General features: G+C 54.6%; 1 protein-coding gene across 1 annotated transcript in view; it reads left to right on the top strand.

The window, feature by feature from the left end:
- The window catches only part of LOC147737542 (uncharacterized), a 532291-nt gene that overhangs the window by 439939 nt on the left and 69003 nt on the right, over positions 1–23349 (top strand). The window lies entirely within an intron of this gene.

Below are 23349 nucleotides of genomic sequence, written 5' to 3'. Positions count from 1 at the left end.
ACCGGAGCGCACAGACGGGCCTACACCTGTACACTGGCATCGCACCACTGGCGCCTACGACTGGCAGCGACGCACGATGGGCTATCGGACCCGGTCCTGATGAAGTCGGGCCCACACTTCCGAGGCCCCCCAGCTCAGGTCAGTGCAGCGGCGCCTTGGCGCACCCTCAATACCACAGGAGGCATGGCCTTGGGAGCTTGACCCTAAGCGGCCCAAAGCGGCATATTGAGAGCGGTTGACCGGACCCCGGAGCCTGCGGCCTCGGACCCACACGGCGGCAATCACAGGGAATAAGCTCAGGGCGCCTAAGCGAACTACGCCTTGCCGAGGTCCCTGCCATCGCTGAGCTGAGCCAAGCCTTGCCGGTGTCCCGCTGCCACTGGGCTGACCCTGCCGGACCTGGCCCGACTGCGCAAGGAATAAACGACTAGACCCAGACATCCGGAGAGGCCTACACCATAGGAGAGGGGGACACGCAAGCACCGATAGAACCACCCCACCGGCCCCCATTGCCTGCAGCCGCACGCAGCACCCCAAGGAACACTGGACTGGGCAGTGAGTGGAAGATACCTCGGGCCCTAACCCGCTGCACAGCATCATCCTGGACTGGCTGACGTAGTCCCCCCAAAGCGTCACCTCTGCACCCACTTCACCCAGCTTCACTTACTGAGACTCTGGGAAACGCTCTGCCTTTGGAGCCCTCCTGATCCACCCCGGTGACTGGGGTTATGGCAAACACAAGTCGCAGAGCAGGCCGCACAATACCGGACATGCTAGCCAAGACCGCCACAAAAGGAGATAAGGCCCGCACACCCCCATCGCCTACCACCCAGGCCACCGCTACACCGCAGGATGACGGTAGCGCCCCAATCATGAAGGCGTTCCTGGAAACCCTATTTAATACCCTGCGGGACGACTTTACGGCCCTGAAACAGGATCTGGCCGGGGAACAACGAGAATTGCGCAGAGACGTGGACAGCCTGGGTGAACGGGTGGAGGCAGTGGAGACCACAGACCAAGCTCGCAGCGAAGAAGTTGAATTCTTGCGGCAAGAGGTGCTCCAGCTCCGAGAACAACAGGTAGACCTTCAGGCGCAAGCGGAGGACCTCGAAAACCGTTCCCGGAGGAACAACATCCGCGTGCGGGGAATTCCATTAAAAGCCGAGGGGAACAGCGTGACATGCTACCTACAAGAGCTCTTCAGGGAGATCCTTGGGGAACCAGCCGACTTTGAGGTCCGCATTGACCGAGCACACAGAGTGGGGCTGAACAGACGGGGCCCTGCCCCTCCACCAGACGTTCTGGCCTTCCTCCCCGATTTCCCGCTGAAATACCGTATCCTGAGGGAGGCACGCCAGAAGCAGCATCTCACCTTCCGAGGCCACTCGGTGGCCTTATTTCAGGACCTCTCGGCCATCACACTACAGAAACGGAAATCCTTCCGAACTGTCACGACCTTTCTCCAAGAGAAAGGGATACCATATGTTAGACGGGACCTGGAGGGTCGGCCGAGGAAAAGGGGAGAGGTCTCCGGGGAGAGCCGTCTCCAGCGATCGTACAGACAAGTAACTTCCCCCCCACAGAATAGGCACCACACAAGGATAAGATTTAACATTTTTATAAGTAAACTTGAAGTACGGTAGGATGGTACAAGGAGGTCTGGACTCAGGGGTCCCCTCGATTCTAGTCTCTTGGATAGGAAAGGGGTAGCGGGACAGTCTTATTACCAATCTGGTAGGTACAATGAGATGGTGGATAGCTCTCAATCCTCGAGCTCGGAGTTCTTGAAGGACGGGTTGCGGCAGCGCCAGCAGATCCCGGAGTGGTCGAAGGTGGCAACGGGCCGCGGCAGCGCCAGCAGGTCCCGGCGAAGATGGTAGTTACAACGGATCGCGGCAGCGCCAGCGGGTCCCAACGACGATGGTAGTTACAACGGATCACGGCAGCGCCAGCCGGTCCCAAGGAAGACGGTAGATTGCAGAGGGCCGCAGCAGCGCCAGCGGCAGGACGACAGTTCACAAGGAGGGGCTACGGCAGCGCCAGGAGTCCGTCAAGGATGAGTTCTTCTCGGTGTCTCTCGACTCCAGGATACAACTGCCTTCCTGCTCTGGAGCTGCCCCAGTTATAGGTCTGGCGCCCTTTGATGTCCGGACCCTCGCACTTGGAGGTCGGGAGGTCCGGGATGAGGGAGTCCAGACACCCAGCAGGGGGGTGGAGCCAGCGCCCGGGGAGGCTGGGGCGATCGGCACCTGGCGGGGGAGAGCCATCGACACTTCTTTCTCCCATTGACCTGCCAAGTGGTCCGTTCACCTCCTGGGTGGATGGTGGTGCCGGGCTGTCGGGGCCTGGCCAGGCCCAGGGTTGGGGTCGAGCTGAGGCCACACGGCCTCGTGGTGCAGTGTCTAAGATGGCGGCCGGGCTGGGCAATGGTGCTGGTGGGGGCCCGGGCCGGTAATACAGAGATGTCCGGGAGCAGGGGTCCCGTAGGGGACGGTTTGTGAGTCGCTTCTGGGAGTAGCACCTGGATAGCCGGTGTCCGGGCCCTGTCGTGCGGGGAGGGAGCGAGCCCATCATGTGGCCCTGTCCAACATGCGTCCCCCCCAGCTGAAGGCGAGGAGAGTCACCCATCTTCTTGGGGACTTTCCTCGTCGAGGCGGAAAAAGCGTGACAGGCCATTCGCGTTGGCGTGGTCTTGGCCAGGGCGGTGCTCCACAGTGAAGTCCATCCCCTGCAGGGAGATGGACCATCGCAACAGCTTGGGATTCTCCCCCCGCATTTGCATTAACCATTGCAGGGGGCGATGATCTCTCTGCACCCGGAAGTGGGTACCGAAGAGGTAGGGCCGGAGCTTCTTGAGGGCCCACACTACTACGAAGGCCTCCCTCTCGATGGTGCTCCAGCGCTGTTCCCGGTCCAGTAGGCGTCTGCTGATGAAGGCTACTGGTTTGTCGACTCCCTCGGGATTCAGTTGGTCGGAGGCATCAGTCTGGACGATGAACTCTCGGCTGTAGTCGGGAGCCTGGAGCACAGGGGCGGTGCACATGGCGGCCTTCAGCTTCTCGAAGGCCGCTTGACAGTCAGGAGTCCAGTTGACTCTTTTTGGCTGGTTCTTGGATGTAAGTGCCGTGAGGGGCCCTACAATGCTGCCATAGTCCTTCACAAACCGCCGGTAGTATCCGGTGAGCCCCAGGAAGGCTCGGACCTCAGTTTGGGTGATAGTGGCTGCCAGGACTGGATGGCAGCGATCTTGAGCTGGAGGGGGGCCACCAGACCGCTCCCCACTTGGTGTCCGAGGTAGGTCACGGACCCCTGGCCAATCTGGCATTTGCTGGCCTTGATTGTGAGGCCGGCCTGTTGGAGGGCCTGCAGGACCTCTCGGAGGTGGTTGAGGTGGTCTGACCAGTGGCGGCTGTACACCGCGATATCGTCCAGGTAGGCGGCGCTGAAGTCTCCGAGGCCCGCCAATACCTGGTTCACCAGTCGCTGGAAAGTGGCGGGAGCATTTTTCATGCCGAATGGCATCACTTTGAACTGGTAGTGGCCATCCGGGGTGGAGAAAGCTGATCGTTCTTGGGCCCTGGGGGTGAGGTCGATCTGCCAGTACCCCGCTGTCAGGTCGAAGATGCTGAGGTAGCGGGCAGCCCCCATGCGGTCAATCAGCTCATCTGCTCGGGGAATAGGGTGAGCGTCGGTTCGGGTGACAGCGTTCAGCCCCCGATAGTCAACACAGAATCGGAGCTCAGGGGTGGTGCCGGGGGTAGCAGCTTTGGGGACCAGTACGACTGGGCTGGCCCAAGGGCTGTCCGAGGGTTCGATGACTCCGAGGGTGAGCATCTTGGAGACTTCGGCTTGGATGCAGGCACGTGCCCGATCTGGCACGCGGTACGCCCGATGTCTGATGGGGGGACTGTCCCCCGTGTCCACGTCGTGTAGGCACCAGGGAGTGACCCCTGGGGTGAGGGAAAAGAGAGCCGCGAACTGCAGCAGGAGCGCCCGACAGTCTTGGCGCTGCTCTGAGGTCAGGGCATCTGACAGCCGGACCCCGTCTACTGAACCATCCTTTTCACGTGTCCTCAGTAGGTCAGGGAGGGGCTCGGAGTCTTCTTCTGTCCCACTGTCGGTAGCCATCAATAGGCTGAGCTCCGAGCGCACAAAGTGAGGCTTGAGTCTGTTAGCGTGGAGGACCCGGAGGGGGTTCCGGGAAGATTCCATGTCGATGAGATAGGTGACGGGGCTCTTGCGTTCGACCACCTTGAAGGGCCCCGTCCACTTATCCTGCAGAGCACAAGGTTCGGTGGGGGACATCACCCAGACTTGCTGGCCAGGTACGAACTCTATGGAGGAGGCGTTCTGATCGTACCATTTTTTCATGTCCTCCTGACTGGCTTCAAGATTGGCTTTGGCGATTTCTCGGAACCGCCTGGTCTGAATGCGGAGGGTCAGGAGGTACTTGTAGACGTCTGGAGGGGTTTTCAGGGGGGCCATCTCCCAACCTTCTTTGACTAGACTGAGGGGCCCTCGAACAGGGTGCCCGTACAAGAGTTCGAAGGGGCTGAAGCCGAGGGACTTCTGAGGGACTTCTCGGTAGGCGAAGAGGAGGCATGGGAGAAGCACATCCCACTGGCGGCGGAGGGGCTCTTCTAACCCCATAATCATTCCCTTGAGTGTACGGTTGAACCGCTCAACCAGTCCGTCCCCCTGTGGGTGATAGGGGGTTGTGAATCAGTAGGTGACCCCGTACTGCTGCCAGAGGGATTTCATGTATTTCGAAATGAAGTTCGTGCCTCTGTCGCTGACGACTTCCCGGGGGAAGCCCACTCGAGAGAAGATCCCCATTAAGGCTCGGCCGACCACCGGTGCGGTTACAGTTCGAAAGGGGGATGGCCTCGGGATAGCGGGTGGCATGGTCCACCAGTACCAGGATAAAACGATGTCCTTGTGCTGTTCGGGGGTCCAGGGGCCCCACAATGTCTATTCCCGCTTTTTCGAACGGGGTGGTAACCACGGGAAAGGGCTGCAGGGGTGCCTTGAGTTTGCGGCCGCTCTTCCCGCTGGCCTGACAAGTGGGACAAGACCGGCAGTGGTTGAGCAAGTCATTTCTCATTTTGGGCCAGTAAAAGTGGGTCACCAGGCGGTTGTAGGTTTTGTCCTGACCCAAGTGTCCGGCCAGGGGGACATCGTGGGCCAAGTTCAGCAGGAAGTCTCTAAAACGGAGGGGCACCACTAATACTCGACTGGCCCCCAACTCGGCGATTCTCTGTTCACTGTACAATAGATCATTGTCCCAATAGATCCAGTGAGCCCCGGCGGTATCTCCCGCGCTCTGGGCGAGGGCTTGTTGTCGTAGTCCCTCGAGGGAGGGACATGTCTTCTGTTCTTGACGGAATTGCTCCTGTGTGGGTCCCCCTTCTTGACGCCACTGGGCCAGGTCTGGGAGGTCCTGGGGCTGAATAAGTTCTTCTGGGGTTTGTTCTGGGGGGTCGACGGTGGCGGCGTTCCCCACTGGAGCGATCGGGGGAGGAGGTGCTGGCCATTCGGGTTCTTCTGGTCGGGGGATGGTGCGGGCCGCCATGGACCGGGTGGTTACGCACGCCCAGTCTGGAAGGCCCAACATCCCCAGGTGCTCTCTTCTTTCTACAGCGGCCCACGGGGAACTCTCAAGATCGTTCCCCAGGAGACAGTCCACGGGGGCATCATCACGGACCGTCACCTTCAGCATGCCGGATACTCCTCCCCACTCGAAGGGGACGCAAGCCATCCGGCACATGCTATCTGAATTGTCGGCTGACCGGACGGGGCAGAGAATGTTCGGTATTATTTGCTCGGGGGTCACCAGGTGACAGCGGACGGCCGTCACACTGGCCCCGGTGTCACGTAGGGCTTCGGCCTTGCGCCCATTGATGCTCACCCACTGACTATACTTTCTGGTGTTGGCGGGTAGGGGAGCCCGCGGGACCATGTCTCTCCCCCCTAGGCACGCCAGGACCATGGCGGCCGGCTCCCACTCTTGTTGCTCGTGTTCGTACTCTTCCTGGTCCTCGGAGACTTGCTCTTCACCGAGGGCGGCGGCTGCTACCTGGCGGGGCCTCGGAGTCTGTTCTGTGGACAGTTCGGGTCATTGGCGTAGTGACCCACTCGCTGGCATCGGTGACACGTGACATTGGCTCTGAACCCCGGGCGCATCGGGGGGTTGCCCCTGTTGGCCGGGGGCGGGGTGCTGGTGGCGGGAGCGGCCGGGGCGGTGTCTTTCCCCAGGCCCTGGCCTCCTCCTCCTCCTCGGGGGCGGTGGAGGCCTTGGTTGTTCCGGTTCTGCTCGTTCGGGCCACCCCGGCCCACTCGGGTGCTCTCCCATCGGTCAGCCTCGGCGGCGAGCTGCCGTGGATCAGTCATTTTACTGTCGAGGAGGTGCTGCCTGAGCTCGACAAAGCAGTTATTGGAGAGGTGCTCCCACACAACAAGGTTAAAAAGCTGCTCGTAGGTAGTTACGTTGCTCCCCTTGATCCACCCCTCGAGGGCTCGGCTGAAATAGTTCACATATTCCACCCAAGTGGTACCCGGGATTCGGGTGCAGTCGCGGAACCTCTGGCGGTACATTTCGGGTGTCAGCCCATATCGAGTGAGGAGGGCGGCCTTCATGTGGTCATAGGACGTCATTTGGTGATCCGGGAGCTGTAACAGGGCATCACGGCCTTCGTTGACGAACCTCCCCCATAGACAGGCTCCCCAGTCACTTCGATCGATCCGGTGGGAGGACATGGCGATCTCATAGGCCTTGAACCACTGTTGTATGTCGTCGTTTCGGTAGAACTCTCGGACGACATCTTTGGGAATGTGGACCTTTGATTCTGAAATTCCTGGGGTGCGTGGTTGCTCGGTCACCCCCAGGTCCTTGCCTTGCTTACGTAGTTCTATTTCGGCTAGTTTGCGCTCGTGTTCATATGCCAGTCTTTTCTCCCCAAGCTCTCTTTGTCTTTGTTTTTCCTCTCGCTCTTCTCGGAGCTGTAAGTGTTCTAAGTTCAGTTTTTGTTCCGCTAGTTTTAGTTCTCCATCCATTTTGAGCCGTGCCAACTCTAATTCATGCAGTCTGGATTTCTCTCGCTCTTGGATCTCTTCCCGGGAGAGACCTGCCCTCCTTTCCTCGGGAGGAGCGGGGTCAGTTTCCGGGGCTTCGCTATGTTGGTCCCGGGGACCAGCGGGGTTTACCTCCGCCCATGCTTCTAGGGCGTGTTTAAAGTCATCTTTTGTGCTCAGACCGGTGGTAGCAATGCCCAGTTCTATACAAAATTGTTTTAATTCTCGATGGTTGTATTCCTCCAGCTTGTCCATTTGGAATTTCTCTGCAGACCCGCTCTCTTGGGCCGGCATTGTGGTTTAGTCGTGGGGTGAGTTGCTTTCTGTACGATTACGCGTTGGTTCGGATCGCGCCGCTGGCCACCAATGTTAGACGGGACCTGGAGGGTCGGCCGAGGACAAGGGGAGAGGTCTCCGGGGAGAGCCGTCTCCAGCGATCGTACAGACAAGTAACTTCCCCCCCCACAGAATATGCACCACACAAGGATAAGATTTAACGTTTTTATAAGTAAACTTGAAGTACGGTAGGATGGTACAAGGAGGTCTGGACTCAGGGGTCCCCTCGATTCTAGTCTCTTGGATAGGAAAGGGGTAGCGGGACAGTCTTATTACCAATCTGGTAGGTACAATGAGATGGTGGATAGCTCTCAATCCTCGAGCTCGGCGTTCTTGAAGGACGGGTTGCGGCAGCGCCAGCAGATCCCGGAGTGGTCGAAGGTGGCAACGGGCCGCGGCAGCGCCAGCAGGTCCCGGCGAAGATGGTAGTTACAACGGATCGCGGCAGCGCCAGCGGGTCCCAACGACGATGGTAGTTACAACGGATCGCGGCAGCGCCAGCCGGTCCCAAGGAAGACGGTAGATTGCAGAGGGCCGCGGCAGCGCCAGCGGCAGGACGACAGTTCACAAGGAGGGGCTACGGCAGCCCCAGTAGTCCGTCAAGGATGAGTTCTTCTCGGTGTCTCTCGACTCCAGGATACAACTGCCTTCCTGCTCTGGAGCTGCCCCAGTTATAGGTCTGGCGCCCTTTGATGTCTGGACCCTCGCACTTGGAGGTCGGGAGGTCCGGGATGAGGGAGTCCAGACACCCAGCAGGGGGGTGGAGCCAGCGCCCGGGGAGGCTGGGGGCGATCGGCACCTGGCGGGGGAGAGCCATCAACACTTCTTTCTCCCATTGACCTGCCAAGTGGTCCGTTCACCTCCTGGGTGGATGGTGGTGCCGGGCTGTCGGGGCCTGGCCAGGCCCAGGGTTGGGGTCGAGCTGAGGCCACGCGGCCTCGTGGTGCAGTGTCTAAGATGGCGGCCGGGCTGGGCAATGGTGCTGGTGGGGGCCCGGGCAGGTAATACAGAGATGTCCGGGAGCAGGGGTCCCGTAGGGGACGGTTTGTGAGTCGCTTCTGGGAGTAGCACCTGGATAGCCGGTGTCCGGGCCCTGTCGTGCGGGGAGGGAGCGAGCCCTTCATGTGGCCTGTCCAACACCATATTCATGGGGCCATCCTTTTCGAATAATCTTCAAGTGGCAGGGTGCCCTACACCAGATGAGATCCTTCGTTGACACCTGTACCTTGCTGGGCCTCGACGCTGAGGAGGAGGAGCCGCCTGGGGGACTGTCGCAAAGGCGGCAAGGCGGGGGTCCCTCCTCATCGCAAGCTGATGGATGGCAGCAAGTAAGGAGACGACGCCACCCTAAGAAAGGCCTCAAACCAGACCCTGAAACAGTAGCCCAGGAACAGGCTGCTGCTATCCAGGAGGGGGTCAAGGACACGACGAGCCCGGACTGACGGAATGAGGTTTGGGGGTTGATTTAATGCATCTAATTCACAGAAGGGGGGGGGGGCGGGGAGCCATGGGAGCTAATGGTGCCGCGCTCCTCTACATTGAACCTTCATTTACTGGTTCTACAGGCCATGTCTGACTCTGGATAGGCCTGGGACTATGACTCAAATTTGGGACTCACAAGTTGAGGTTGGGGGGGGGAGAGGGCGGAGCGGGCAGTTGGGGAGAGGCTGGGTGGGTTATCTCTGGCTATTGGAGGGAGCAGCGTTGGGAAGTTGGGGTCAGGGTGGGATCCAAGGGTGTTGTGGGGTGGGGGTGTTGGGGGGTAGGGGGTGGGGTGGGCCCTCCTTGTCCAAGGCCATTTTATTTTGAAGTTCCAAGTCCTGTTCGGCGGGACGCGCTACTTGGCACAGGCCACTCTAACCAGTTAGAATATCCCGCCCACTGACTATTCTTTCCCTCAATGTAAGAGGGCTCAATAACCCCATTAAGCGCCGAGCGATCCTCTCCCTCCTGGAATATACTGCAGCCGATATATGCCTTCTACAGGAGACGCATCTGCTGCCAAAGGACCACCACCGCCTTAAATCCCGAGCCTTCCCCTTGCAGTTTTTCTCCTCAGCAGCTAAGAAAGTGGCAGGAGTAGCAATATTGGTGTCCAGGTCCTTTCCCGGTCAGGCTCTACAGAAGGAAGCAGAGCTCAAGGGTAGGCTGCTAGTACACCGCTTTCTGATGGGGGACACGCATTCCTAATAGGTTCCATATACGCACCTAATGAGGGCCAGGAGAAATTTCTTCACGCAGCACTAGAGATCTCAACATAGTGTTCCACAACACAGCTGACCGCTCTAACCAGCGATACGGGCAAGTAGGGGCACTCTCTGAGGCAGCTCGCACACACCTGGCTGACCTGGGTTTGACAGATTTATGGAGACACCTTCATCCTCAAACCACGGCATACACTTACTACTCGGCAGCTCATAAGACATACGCGAGACGTGATTATTTTTTATGCTCCCCACAGCTGGTCCTCCGCGCACAAGATGTCGACATCCTACCGACCTCACTATCAGACTATTCCCCGATGCTGGCATCCTTTCTCTTCCCGAGCACACCCGGCCGCCGTCCACGATTTAAGCAGACGATCGCAGCACTTCCCCCTGAACACGGTGGTGTGGGGGTTCCTGATCTCACTCTGTATTTCCAAGCAACACAACTCCACACCTTGGTTGAATGGCATCAGCTAGAGTCAGGCAAAACCTGGCTCTTCCAAGACCATGCGGTGGCAGCTAAGCCTCTTCAGGCCATCCCGTTTCTGCCTAAGGGACATAGACCACCTAACCTCTATGCGTCCCACATCACGAGCACAGTCCTGGAGATATGGGACAAGGTGGCGGTCCGGCATGAACTGACCTCATTCCCCTCACCGATGACCCTGCTCTTTGATAACCCCGACTTTACTCTGGGCCTGGACCCCAGGGCATTCACGGATTAGAGACGCACTCCCTGCAGGGAACTGGGACACATGTTTGATTTAAATGGGATCCTACCCTTTCAGAAAGTAAAAGAGGATTATGGCATTACGGAAGAGGATCGTCTGCCCTATCTACAATTACGTCATGGGGCTTTACAACCCGCGGTCAGACCTGGTGCACAACGCTTACTCACCGCATACAAGAAGTGGCTCCTGACGCGCTCCTCAGATAAGAAACTGATCTCAGACTTATACCAACAACTCCTCCTCACCAACAAATTCACACACAACGCGGGGAGGGTCCGGTGGGAGAGAGACTTAGGAAGGCAGCTCACACACAAGGAGTGGGGGGGTACATATCACAGGGCCAGACACTCAGCTTACCACACAGGCCTCACAGAAACTCTGACTAAGGTAGCCACCTATTGGTACCACACACCAGAACGTCTACACCAATGGGACTCCCGTGTTAGTGACCGGTGCTGGAGGGGCTGTGGAGAACAGGGCACATTGGAGCACCTACTATGGAGCTGCGACTACTTGCAGCCCTACTGGAAATCCATTCTACACGAGATAGACTCCCACCTAGACACTCAACTTCCCAGATTCCCAGCATATGTCTTGCTCGGCCTCCCTAACACGCTAATGTACCCATTGAAGTCCAGGAGAGGGCATTGGGGGCAGCTGTACAGAACATTGTGGCACACTGGCGGTCTGCTCAACCGCCCCCGCACACTGTCTGTCTACACAGACTCTGGACAATATTGGGGATGGAAAAGTTATCTCTAGCAAAGACGGGACAGAGCGAAGAGTTCGCTGCTCTTTGGCGGCCGTTCCTGACTTTGCTTACTGGCGAATTCAGGGAACTAAGTTGCCCCCGTTACTTGCGCTTACTGCGACTGGCTGACACCCCAATTGAGGAAGTAGACGCCCGGCCACGGAAGCGCGAGTCCATACTCAGGGTTTAACATACATCCCCATACCCGAGATGGAGGACTATCTCCCTGCACTTGGTTTTTCTTTTTCCTTTTTATGGCTTTGCCTTACTGGACAAGGAGGGGACGAGGGAGGGAGTGGGAGGGGGCGGAAATCGAGACCCAAGCTTCCCACGACAGGGGCCCTGTTCCAGGGACGCCGCTTGTATTTCTTTTGCATTCCAAATGATAGGAGCTCCCTGTATGTGGCTCAGTACTGATATACCAATTGACAACTGTGGTCTCTTTGTTTTTTCTGTTCTGATGAAAATAATAAAAGATTTAAACCATAAAATAAAACCTGGATCCCCTATGAACTGCTGCCCACTACACGTCCTAAAAGAAGCCTTCACCGGCCTCCCGGGTCCAGCCCGCTCTCTTCTGAATGAGTCCCTAGTCCAGGATTGTGTCCCTAAGGCCTTTAAAGAGGCAATTGTGGTTCCCCTTCTGAAGAAATCAGGGGCAGACCCCCCGATCCTGTTGAATTACCGCCCATTCTCCTTGCTGCAAAGGTACTGGAGGCTCATGTGGTAATGTAATGTAATGGACACTTGTATAGCTCAGCTGTCACCCAAAGGGTATCCCGGAGCCTAAAGATTACCAACCAGCAGGGACAGAGCAGAATTGTCCAAGATCACTTATCTGGGGAAAAGTCTAGTTTTCAGTTCCTTCCTGAGCCGAGACGGCATTCAGTTGCCTAAGTTCCAGGGGAAGATCATTCCACAGCCTGGCAGCTGTAAAGCTGAAAGATCTTCCACCCATTCGAACCTTTTTTGCTCGGGGGACATAGACCAGATTCGCAGAGGAAGGGTGGAGGGATCTGGCGGGGGCATACCATACAAATTTCCTTTGTACGATTTTAGGCCCAGTTTTGTGTACAACCCTGTGGACAATACAGAGTGCCTTAAAGTGTACTCTCTGTACAACGGCAGCCAGTGGAGATCTTTTAAGGGCAAAGAGGCCGAGGCTCCACGTGGCGGGGTCATTGCCAATTTAGCCGCCATAGTCTGTATTCTTTGTAAGTTCTTTAACAATCAGCCTGGAGCACCCAGTAGGAGTGCATTACAATAGTCTATTCTGCTCAGGACAATACTCCGTACCACTAAAGGTCTAGCAGAAGTGGGTGGTGAAGTGCCTGTCCAATTTTATTGAACAATCCAACTATCGCGACTCACATTAAGCTGGGTTTCGGCCTGCCCACTCAATGGAGACCGTAATTCTGGCGTTATTGGACTCCCTGCGAGAGAAGGCTGACGGGGGTACTCCTCAGGCCCTGGTGCTGATGGATCTCTCGGCCGCCTTTGACACGGTCGACCATGGTATCTTGGTGGATCGTGTCAAATAGGCTGGCATTCAGGGCTCATCCCTTAGCTGGATTAGCTCCTTTCTAGAGGATCGATCCCAAGCAGTCTAGAGCGAGAGTCCACCATGAGCTGACCTCTTATGGACTTCTCAACGTTACCTGCAGCCTCTGCAAGGAGACCCCCTCAACCGTGACCTGCTCTGGTATGCCTTTTCTGACACCAAAAGGCACCCTTGCAACCACACGTCCTGGGCTTTGGTGAAGAGGACGAAGGGTGTTGCTACGTCCCAGAGAATCAAAACTTACCATGACAGCTTTCGGTTTCCTTCGACCGGCCTCCTGGCCTGAGCCTTCATACCTTTTCCAACTTGGCCTGTCTTTGATGCTGTGTTGGCATCTTGCACCCTGTGTCCCTCTGCCGCTGGTGGTGTGGTGTAGTCATGGTGCTGCCTTGGGCCATGTCCAGTGTTGGCCTCAACCCCCAGAGACTCGTTCCCCCAAGCGCTGTTACTTACCTGTACGCAGCCTCTGTCCGATTGCCCCAGTCCCCCTTTGTTTGTATTGGGTTTCCAACCTTGAACTTGCACTTGCACCCGGGCACCCACGTGCCGCTAGTGGTGCACTGTAGGTTCTGAACTGAACCTTGTCTAATACTAACCTTAACTTCCGAAGAATGGTCCTGTAAGTAGATGTTCCCTGTATGTATGTTGAATGTTTTCTTCACCCCATAGGTTAACATTGTAAAGTCTGGAAATTGCACTAATTGTTCACTTTTTATATTGAACAGTATTTCTATTGCAAAACGTATTTACTCAAGATGAAATTCTGTGGTTCCACAAAATAAATGTAACCAAGTGTCATTTTATAAATTGTTCTCAAATTCATTCATGAGTGTGTGTTATTTATTGCCCCTTTGTGTACAACACTGTGTGTCATTTATTGCCACTGTGTTTACAACAAATGCTTAACACTACCCTCGGATACGTCTAACTGCTCCCCCACACTACCACAAAAGAGCATTAGTATTATGTACTTTAGCCTCTGTAAAACCTCTGGGGATCGACTGGACTCTATGCACACTATTCCTCTTTTTGGCATAGTATAGTGAGAGCCGACTCCCCACGCTCAGGTACTCACACTCAGACATAGACAGACAGACACACACACTCTCTCTCTCACACACACATTCTCACACATACCCTCCTTACCTCACACAAGAAACATATGTTTTGCTTCTACATGACACCTTCAACTAGGACCATTAGTAAATAGGTTCATGCAGAATGCAGAAGATCCTACTTGTAAGAATATCTGTGCAGTCATCCCCATGACAGGAAAGAAGAAATGGAAATGAATTAATAAAATGCTTTAGGAGGCTAAGTATTCTTAAACTAAGAAATGAATGAAAGATAAACCAGGAATAGAGAGAAACAAAAAAATAAATAAGAAAGAGAAAAAAGAGTAAAATAAAGATAATAACAACAAGGAAAATAGAAAGTACGAAAGAAAGAAATGAGGCTCCCATATATTATATTCAGTGGTGCTTGTAATATGGCGGCCAAGATATCCGTCACATTTGTGTCTGAGTAACGAAGGCCAGCGAACTGTAAATCAGGCTCTTGACACTTTGCAATGTTGCTGCTGTTAACTGTGCACCGTTACTTCCTCAGAAGTCACAGGCAGGAGACACCTGGTCGCCTGTAACATACTTTTTATAATTACAAGGGTGTGACAACACCACATAACACCGCATAAACAACAAGTGCAGATTAAACCACAGGGTTCAAATAAACCCCCCCACACACACCGTAAGATTAAACCATACAAGCCTCAGTAACAGGTAGATAATACAAAGACTGATGGACATAATGACGCAGAGCTAGAGATACATGCATAGCAGAGACAAGATAAAGGTCTTGATTTGGAGTTTGATGAGCAGGGTACTCCTTCACAAGCGTGGTGGAGTATCCTGTCCAACGAACGGATGGTCGGCCTGATCTAGTGCAAGTCACGTGGATTGGCATGTGTCCAGCCTTTCTTGGGTGGTGTCGGAATAGAACGGATGGTCTGCCTGATCTAGTGCAAGTCAGGTGTATTGGCATGTGTCCAGCCTTTCTTGGGTGGTGTCGGAATAGAACGGATGGTCTGCTTGATCTAGTGCAAGTCAGGTGGATTGGCATGTGTCCAGCCTTTCTTGGGTGGCGTCGGAATAGAACGGATGGTCTGCCTGATCTAGTGCAAGTCGGGTGGATTGGCATGTGTCCAGCCTTTCTTGGGTGGCGTCGGAATAGAACGGATGGTCTGCCTGATCTAGTGCAAGTCGGGTGGATTGGCATGTGTCCAGCCTTTCTTGGGTGGCGTCGGAATAAATACATCGGACGGCCATTCCTTTTCAGATCACGCAGTCTGAAGTATTTTTCTCTTATTCAGGACCACCAGGGAATACTTGGCAGTCGTGATGAGAATTTCTTTTTAAATGAACCCCACTTCCTGGGGGAAAATTAATCAGGGAGAAAGTTCCAAGGGTGTGAGGGTGATAAGTTATTGGTTTTTAAAAACAAACTCCAGCTTTGGAAGCTTGTTTTTGAAAAACACAAAAGTTGGTGAATAGTCGCCTGAAACATGGCAGCCGCTCACCACCCCTGCGGTGCCTTCAGAGGAGCCACCGTGGCTGCTGCTCCTCTGAAGGGCCAGAGAGCGCCACAGGGCCAGCAGAGAGCTCTAACAAGTCGGGTGACCCTTTGGACTTTAAATCAAACCCATAGCCTTGACAAATGACAAATAGAGAAAAGAGAGAGTTAATTAGAATGCTGACTATATGTGATTTCTTATATGTGAATAAGTAAATGACAATGCGCTGCTGTGTTTCTTACCTTAACGATGCCTTTTTAAAAACAAATCTGCTATATAAGTCGCATTGGTTTATCTCTGCAATGTCAGCTTAACAAGTTACTGGTTATGTTAAATCATGTCATACTGGAAAAAGATAAAAAGCAAATAAAAGAATTGTTGTCTAGAAAACATAAAAGGACCAAACTTCAGCTTGACAAAGCAAGCGAGTTTCAGTCCCGCCTCTATGTTCAATCCAGTTCCGGGGCCACGGGCTAGGCGGGGGCTACTGGATTGAGGTCACTTTCCTTTGATGTTACAAGACCTGTCCTAGTAAGGCTGTACAAACTGACCAAGTAAACCCTTATCTGAAAGAAACAGGTTAGTGTTAGATTCCTTTCCTTAGAATATCCCCAGGCGTAAGGCTGGATCTGGAAAGTTTTCCTCAGCAGTACCCCTGCACATCGCTAAGCGCCGTCTGCGGCTCTGTGTCCGTCGTCGGCGTCGTGATCGCCAGGATGACGTTGTCGGAGTACTTAGACGCCGCTCTCGCGCGCTGACGTCAGTTCTTCTTTTTTCCACGCCAGCATGCGCAGATCTGGGAAGAGCAGTACTCTAGTAATTTTTTTACTAACTTTTTGATCTGTTTTGATCACTTTTTCGAGTAGACTTCGACTCGCAGTGCCAATAGGGATGCCTGGGTTTAAGCCTTGTGACACCTGTCACCGCCTGATGTCGGTGACCGACCCACACCGTCGGTGCCATTACTGCCTCGGGCCCGACCACGATGACAAGTCGTGCCCCGACTGCCGGGCCTTGACCTCGAAGGCTAAACGGGAGTGGTCCTGTAAGCTGCTCGAGTTCCTGTTGTCGGCTCCACGCCGCTCGAGGTCCCGGTCGAGGAGGAAGTCGAGGGACTGGTCGCGGAGCCGCAGTCATCGCCGCTCGTCGAGTTACCACTACTCGTCGGGCTCCAAGTCCTCCGGTAAGTCGAGGCATTCGAAAAAGAAGTCGAAGAGACGTCATCGCTCTTCCGACTCCCCCCGACGCTCGCGCGACGCGGCTTGGGGTTCGGGCGACACCCCCCCGCGTGGCTCCACCGGAGCCGTAGGCGAAGCGTACAGCTTCATACCCTCCGGTCCCTGGGCTGCATGCGACGTCGGAGGAGATACGTGATTTCATCGTGGCCATGAGGACACACTTCCCTCCGTCGGACTCTGTCGAGGCGCCTTCGGGTCCCGCGGATCTGACTGGGGGACCTAGCGGGCAGGTGGCTCTGGCGCCGTCAGGTGCTTCGGCCCCGGTGCCGTCGTCGACTCCGGTCCCGACGCCGCAGGGCCCCGCATGATCCAGGCCTGAATCCGCGTCGTCATCAGTCGACCTCACGACTCCTCCGCTGGCGCCGAACCCGAGGGTGTCGCTCCCGGTGCCGTCTTCGGACAACACCATCCACGGTTTTAGCCCCGGTCCGGGTGCGATGCCGGAGCGGCGCCGTCTCCGGCGCCGATGGGTGACCAAATCACCTACAACCCGGCTCCATAATTTTTGCCTGGTTTCCAGGACATGGATGACGGGGAGGACTGGGAGGGGTCTGAGGACCCTCTGGCACAGCAGTGCCAGTTAAGCCAGGACTGGGCAGAAAAGCTAGGGGAGGCCAGTGGTCTAGACACTTCACCTGACACTGGATTTGTCTCTCCTCCCTCCGTGGCCTCGGAGGAGGCTTCTACTTATAGCGTGGTATTGAACAGGGCAGCTAAGGCCTTGGCTCATGAGCTCCCTGTCGCGGCCGTGAGGACTAACCTCCTCACTGAGGTGCTCAAACCGCAGGCAAGCTCCTCGGAGCCTCTGCTGCCGTTTAACGAAGCCCTCACCGATGTTCTGATGGGCACCTGGTCCAAGCCCTTTACAGGTCTCCCTGTCGATCGGAACGTGGTCCGACGCCACCGCCGGGCTCCGGGCGACCCCTGCTTCACTGGCTCCCTATAGTGGCAAGAGTACAATTTAAGGCTATGTGTATCCTACACAAAGCCTTTCATCGCACAGGTCCCGCCATCCTGCATCCCTTGGCTACTCCCTACGTCCCGTCCCGTTCCCTCCGCTCCTGCACCCTCCGGCTGGCCACTTCCGCCAGAGTCAGGAAAGCTCGATGGGGAGGCTGCTCTTTTTCCCATACTGCGGCCAAACTCTGGAACACCCTCCCTCTATCCCTTCGAGGCAACAGTAACCACCTGTCTTTCAGGAAAGCCTTGAAAACACACTTGTATGCCAAATTCTGCTGACCTGCCCTGAGTCCGCGCTAAGCAAATTCAGTCACAAGCGCTACGAGGCCTCCGGGTAGTTTAGCGCTATACAAGTGCAGTTTTCATTCATTCATTCCCACAGAAGCCTCTTCCTCTACCTTCATCGATCATCAGGCCTCCCCCTTCGGTGGCATCTTTGTCTCATCACCCAGAGGACGCGCACACAACTGACAACAACAGAGAAGAAGGGGAGTGGGTGATAGATCCCTCCTTACTGAGTGGGACAATTATTTAATTCTGACTCCGTCACCTACTGACAAAACTGAAGAGCCGACCTGGCACACATCCCTGTGTGCCATTCCCATTAACATTGCTAGAGGGATGTCTTACACATATCTCAGGCAGTGACTTAAAGTTCGCAGATTTATATAGTGCGGCTCATCACCTGCGAGGGTTTACAGACGCTGTCTATGGGCATCGGGAGATACAGTGATTGCCCTGAATCACAGGATGTTGCGCTGAAGCACAGAGTTGAACCCGGATCCCCAGTTCCCGAGTCGGCAGCTCTGGCTGCTGCACCACATTCTCTTCCCCCTGTGAGGGCATATCTGCATGAAATGCCCCTGATGCCCCTGCAATATCCTAGTTGATTCCTGGATATTGTAAGTGACCAGGGAAGTCATAGTAAGTACATAGGCTGGACACTCGTCATTATGAGTTCGCAGCTCCATGATGGCTTCACTGAAATATGTGCTGTTTGGCACCAAGCATCTCAACATAATAAACTTGTGCTGATTCCAGTGTAGATTTTATTACAAATTGCACACAGAGGGCCCCTCAGAGGTGTCCCCTGAAACCTACCAATCCTTAGTGTGGTCATTGACTGGCCCGAGCCAGCCTGCTTCCACCAGAGTGTGTTCTGTCCTCAGGGGAGAGTGCCTGCGCACTCTGAGGCTGAGAACAATGCCTTTCCTGGGTGGAGGTGTTCACGTCTCCCACTGGACAGGAAGAGCCATCCGTGGTGGGGAGCTTCAAAGGTCTTTCCTCCTTTGTAATGTGACCCCAGCCTCTCCTATTCGAAGGAGCTGGCCTCCATCCTGTTCTTACCTCCTTTTTGGCGGCAGGACAGGTGGGAAACCTTTGGTAGAATAGGAGATGTGCCCCCCTCTGCCAACTCCAGCCCTCGGATGCTGGAGGCTAGGTCAAGTACAGTTTTCAGTGCCCACCATCTTGAGGATGATGGGACCTATCTAGTTAGGGCTAGGACTGTGTCCTCCTCTAACAGAAGGTGGGCATGTCAGAGGGCACCCCAGGCAAAGGGTCCATTGGACACCACCTGTCACTCCCTTATAATGCCCTTTAATCTAGTTTTCAGGTTGCATCCCCAGTTTCTGAACTTCAGTTCCTGATGACCTAAGAAGAGCCGGGCACTACTGATGTGCAATACCAGAGAAGATTGCAGAGAAGTATTGTACACAGGTGTTCCAGGACCTTTTGTCTAAAGTAAAATCTGGATCCCCTACGGACTGCTGCCCATTACACATCCTAAAAGAAGCCTTCACCGTCTCCCGGGTCCAGACCTCTCTCTTCTGAATGAGTCCATATTCTAGGGCTGTGTCCCTAAGGCCTTTAAAGAGGCAATTGTGGTTCCCCTTCTGAAGAAATCAGGGGAAAACCCCAGATCCTGTTGAATTACCGCCCAATCTCTTTGCTGACCTGGCAAAGGTACTGGAGGCTCATGTGGTGATGTGCCTGTCCAATTTTATTGAACAGTCCAATCCAACTATCTCGACTCACACTAAGCTGGTTTTCGGCTTGCCCACTCAATGGAGACCGTAATACTGCGAGAGAGGGCTGACAGAGGTACTCCTCAGGCCCTGGTGCTGTTGGATCTCTCGGCCGCCTTTGACACGGTCGACCATGAGATCTTGGTGGACCGTGTCAAGGAGGCTGGCATTCAGAGCTCAGCCCTTAGTTAGATTAGCTCCTTTCTAGAGGATCGCTCCCAGTCAGTCTAGAGCGAGAGTCCACCATGAGCGGACCTCGTCTGGACTCAACGTTACATGCAGCCTCTGCAAGGAGACCCCCTCAACCTTGACGTGCTCTGGTATGCCTTTTCTGACACTAAAAGGCACCCCTGCAACCACACGTCCTGGGCTTTGGTGAAGAGGACAAAGGGTGTTGCTACGTTCCCGAGAATCAAAACTTACCATGACAGCTTTTGGTTTCCTTCGACCGGCCTCCTGGCCCGAGCCTGCAGACCTTTTCCAACTTGGCCGGTCTTTGATGCTGTGTTGGCATCTTGCACCCTGTGTCCCTGTGCCGCTAGTGGTGTGGTGTTGTCCTGGTGCTGCCTTGGGCCATGTCCAGTGTTGGCCTCAACCCCCAGAGACTAGTTCCCCCAAGCCGCTGTTACTTACCTGTAAGCAGCCTCTGTCCGATTGCCCCAGTCCCCCTTAGTTTGTATTGGGTTTCCAACCTTGAACTTGCACTTGCACCTAGGCGCCCCTGTGCCGCTGGTGGTGCACTGTAGGTTCTGAACTGAACCTTGTCCAATACTAACCTTGACTTCCGAAGAATGGTCTTGTAAGGAGATGTTGCCTATACGTATGTCGAATGTTTTCTTCACCCCCTAGGTTAACATTGCAAAGTCTGGAAATTGCACTAATTGTCCACTTTTTATATTGAACAGAATTTGTATTACAAAACGTATTTACTCAAGATGAAATTCTGCGGTTCCTCTAAATAAATCTAACCAAGTGTCATTCTATAAATTGGTCTCAGATTTATTCATTGAGTGTGTGTTATTTATTGCCACTGTGTGTACAACAAATGCTTAAAACTACCCTCGTATACGTCTAACTGCTCCCCCACACTACCACAAAAGAGCATTAGTATTATCTACTTGAGCCTCTGTAAAGCCTTTGGGGATCCACTGGACTCTCTGCACACTATACCTCTTTTTGGTATAGTCTAGTGAGAGCCGACTCCCCACGCTCAAGTACTCACACTCAGACATAGACAGACAGACACTGACACACACACTCTCTCTCTCTGTCTCTCTCACACACATTCTCACACATACCCATCCTACCTCACATCAGAAACCTATATTTAACTTCTAAATGGCACCTTCAACTAGGACTATTAGTAAAAACTTTCATGCAGAATTCATAAGATCCTACTAGTAAGGATATCTGTGCAGTCATCCCCATGAGAGGCAAAAAGAAATGCAAATAAATGAATAAAATGGTTCAGGAGGCTGAGCACTCTTAAGCTAAGAAATGAATGAAAGATAAACCAGGAATAGAGAGAAACAGAAAAAGCAATAAGAAAGAGAAAAAAAGAGTAAAATAAAGATAATGTAAATGTAAATGTAAATGTATAGGCATTTATATAGCGCACTACTTACCCGGAGGGTCCCAAGGCGCTTCGACCGCTGCGAAACCCTTCCTGGCTTCCCTGAGAGATGGTCCCTTAATGGGTATCTCCAGGGTGAGAACAGGCATCCCCGGCGGTCTGGTGGGGCCGTTAGTGAAGATGAGGCAAGCTAATGCCCAGAGTTGCCGAGTGTGAACGCTGATCAGAGTGTGCACCGAGGCGAGAGAATTATCGAGTCCGCTGACCCTGGTCCAGAAACCTGCCGCGCCGGGAATCGAACCCTGGTCCCGGGCCGTCCTCTGCTCTCGGGTCTGCCGCCTCTAACCAGTGAGCCACACTACTTCACTAATAATAAAAACAAGAGAAATAGGAAGAACGAAAGAAAGAAACAAGGCTCCCCTATATTAAATTCAGTAGTGCTTGTAATATGGCGGCCAAGATATCCGTCATGTTTGTGTCGAGTAACCCAGCCAGCGAACTCCAAATCAGGCTCTTGACACTTTGCAATGTTGCTGCTGTTAACTGTGTACCATTAGTTCCTCAGAAGTCATGGGCAAGAGATACCTGGTCGCCTGTAACATGCTTTTTATAATTACAAGGGTGTGACAACACCGCATAAACAACAAGTGCAGATTAAACCACAGGGTTCAATAAAACCCACACACAAGATTAAACCTGTACTAAACCCACAAGCCTCAGTATCTGATAGAGACTGCTAGCCGTAGATTCCTTAACGTAGAATTATCCCCAGGCGTAAGACTGGATCCGGAAAACTTTTTGCCACAGGTTCCCTGCGTACCGGGGAGACGGCATCACGCGACTCCGCCCAGGCGTCGTCCGCGTACGTGACGTAAGCGAGGTCACTTAAGTCCCACCCGGCGCGCCTACGTCAGTTTTTTCCTTTTCCGCGTGCAAATAATAAATAATCTTGTCAGCTGGTGCTCGCCACCCTCCCTATTTTTTAATTTTAATACTTTGTAATATATTATATTTGTATATCGATTTTACTTATACTTTTAATCTGGTCTCATGTAAAGCTTTATATAATCCTTTGGATCAACAGTTCAAAATTTTAGATTTTAGATTGTGTTTGTACTCTGCTTTTATGGTTGAAAACTGCCGAAATAAAGCTCTATTGACTTGATATCTTTTGGTGGAACACTGAATGCCTTTGGGCTTCAAGACATGCACGTCGTGTGGGCGCCTTATGTCGGCGACGGACCCTCACCTCATTTGAATGTGGTGTTAGGGGAAGATCACGGCACCACTGATTGTGAGGCATGTCAACTGTTGAAGCCGAAGTCGCGGCGGGAGCGCTGGAAGCAACTACTCTCTGCAGCGTCTCTCAAGATTGGCTTCATCTCCTCGATCAGCCTCCGCAGAGGGTTTCAGAAGTGGCCGTCCTCGTCGGTGTCCTCATCCCTCTCCGATGTCGCACGAGCGTCGCTCCCCGGTGGGTAAGTGTTGCAGCTTGTCCCTGGGGGCTGGTGTTCGGCCTGCCGAGGGCGTGGGTTCTTTGCGGCTGATGCGGCTCCGCGTGTCGTCCTCCTATCTACCGTTTCCCATTGAGGGGGCGTCGAGTGCCCAGATGGAGACCTATGCGGCGGCTTTGCAGGCCTCCCTGGCATCTCCTCCTTCCCCTTCTGGGACGTTGGTGGATCCCTTGCATTGCGCTGGGCCCTCCGCGGTGCCCCGGCGCCGACTGGCTCGGCTCCAGGCTTGGAGGATGTGGTGCTGTTGGTGTGCAGCCCTTCGGGAGTCCCTCCTTCGGACCACGGTGCCTCTGCCTCGCCGCAAACTCCTGCGGGAGTCCCTGTGATGTCGCGGGAGGTCCGCGGGGCGTGGGTCGCATCCCAGAGCCCCGCTTGGCCCTCTAGACAGGCGACAGCCTTGTCCACGGCTGAGCTTACGCCGCTACGGCGCCAGCGCCTGCTTGTCCAGGAGGAGCCACAAGGGTCAGTAGACCCCCTCGTCCTGCTCTGGGTCGAGGCTGGACGGGGACCCTTCGTCCCCCTCCGGGCCCCTCTCGGCCCTCCACTCAGGCGGCTGCCTCAACGGAGGTTGAGTCGGAGGTTGTATCGGCCCTGGTGGTGCTGCATGGGTCGGCGGACTACCTACATCACATTCTGGGCCGAGGCTGGCAGAGGGCTTCTTGTCACTCCCCTGGTCCCTCGCGTCCCTCCACGCAGGCGGCTGCCTCGTCGGAAGTCGAGTCGGTGCCGTTCCGGCGCTGCCCCTTGGCCACTTCGGCTCCAGTCCCTGGCGCTGCGTGACTTGGGGGAGCCCTGTCCAGCGTCTCCTTCG

This window comes from Lissotriton vulgaris, chromosome 1_1 (genome assembly GCF_964263255.1).
Source record: "Lissotriton vulgaris chromosome 1_1, aLisVul1.2, whole genome shotgun sequence".
Taxonomy (NCBI): Eukaryota; Metazoa; Chordata; class Amphibia; order Caudata; family Salamandridae; genus Lissotriton; species Lissotriton vulgaris.
Note: the sequence above shows the minus strand (reverse complement) of the source record. Positions and strands in the feature narration are given on the sequence as shown.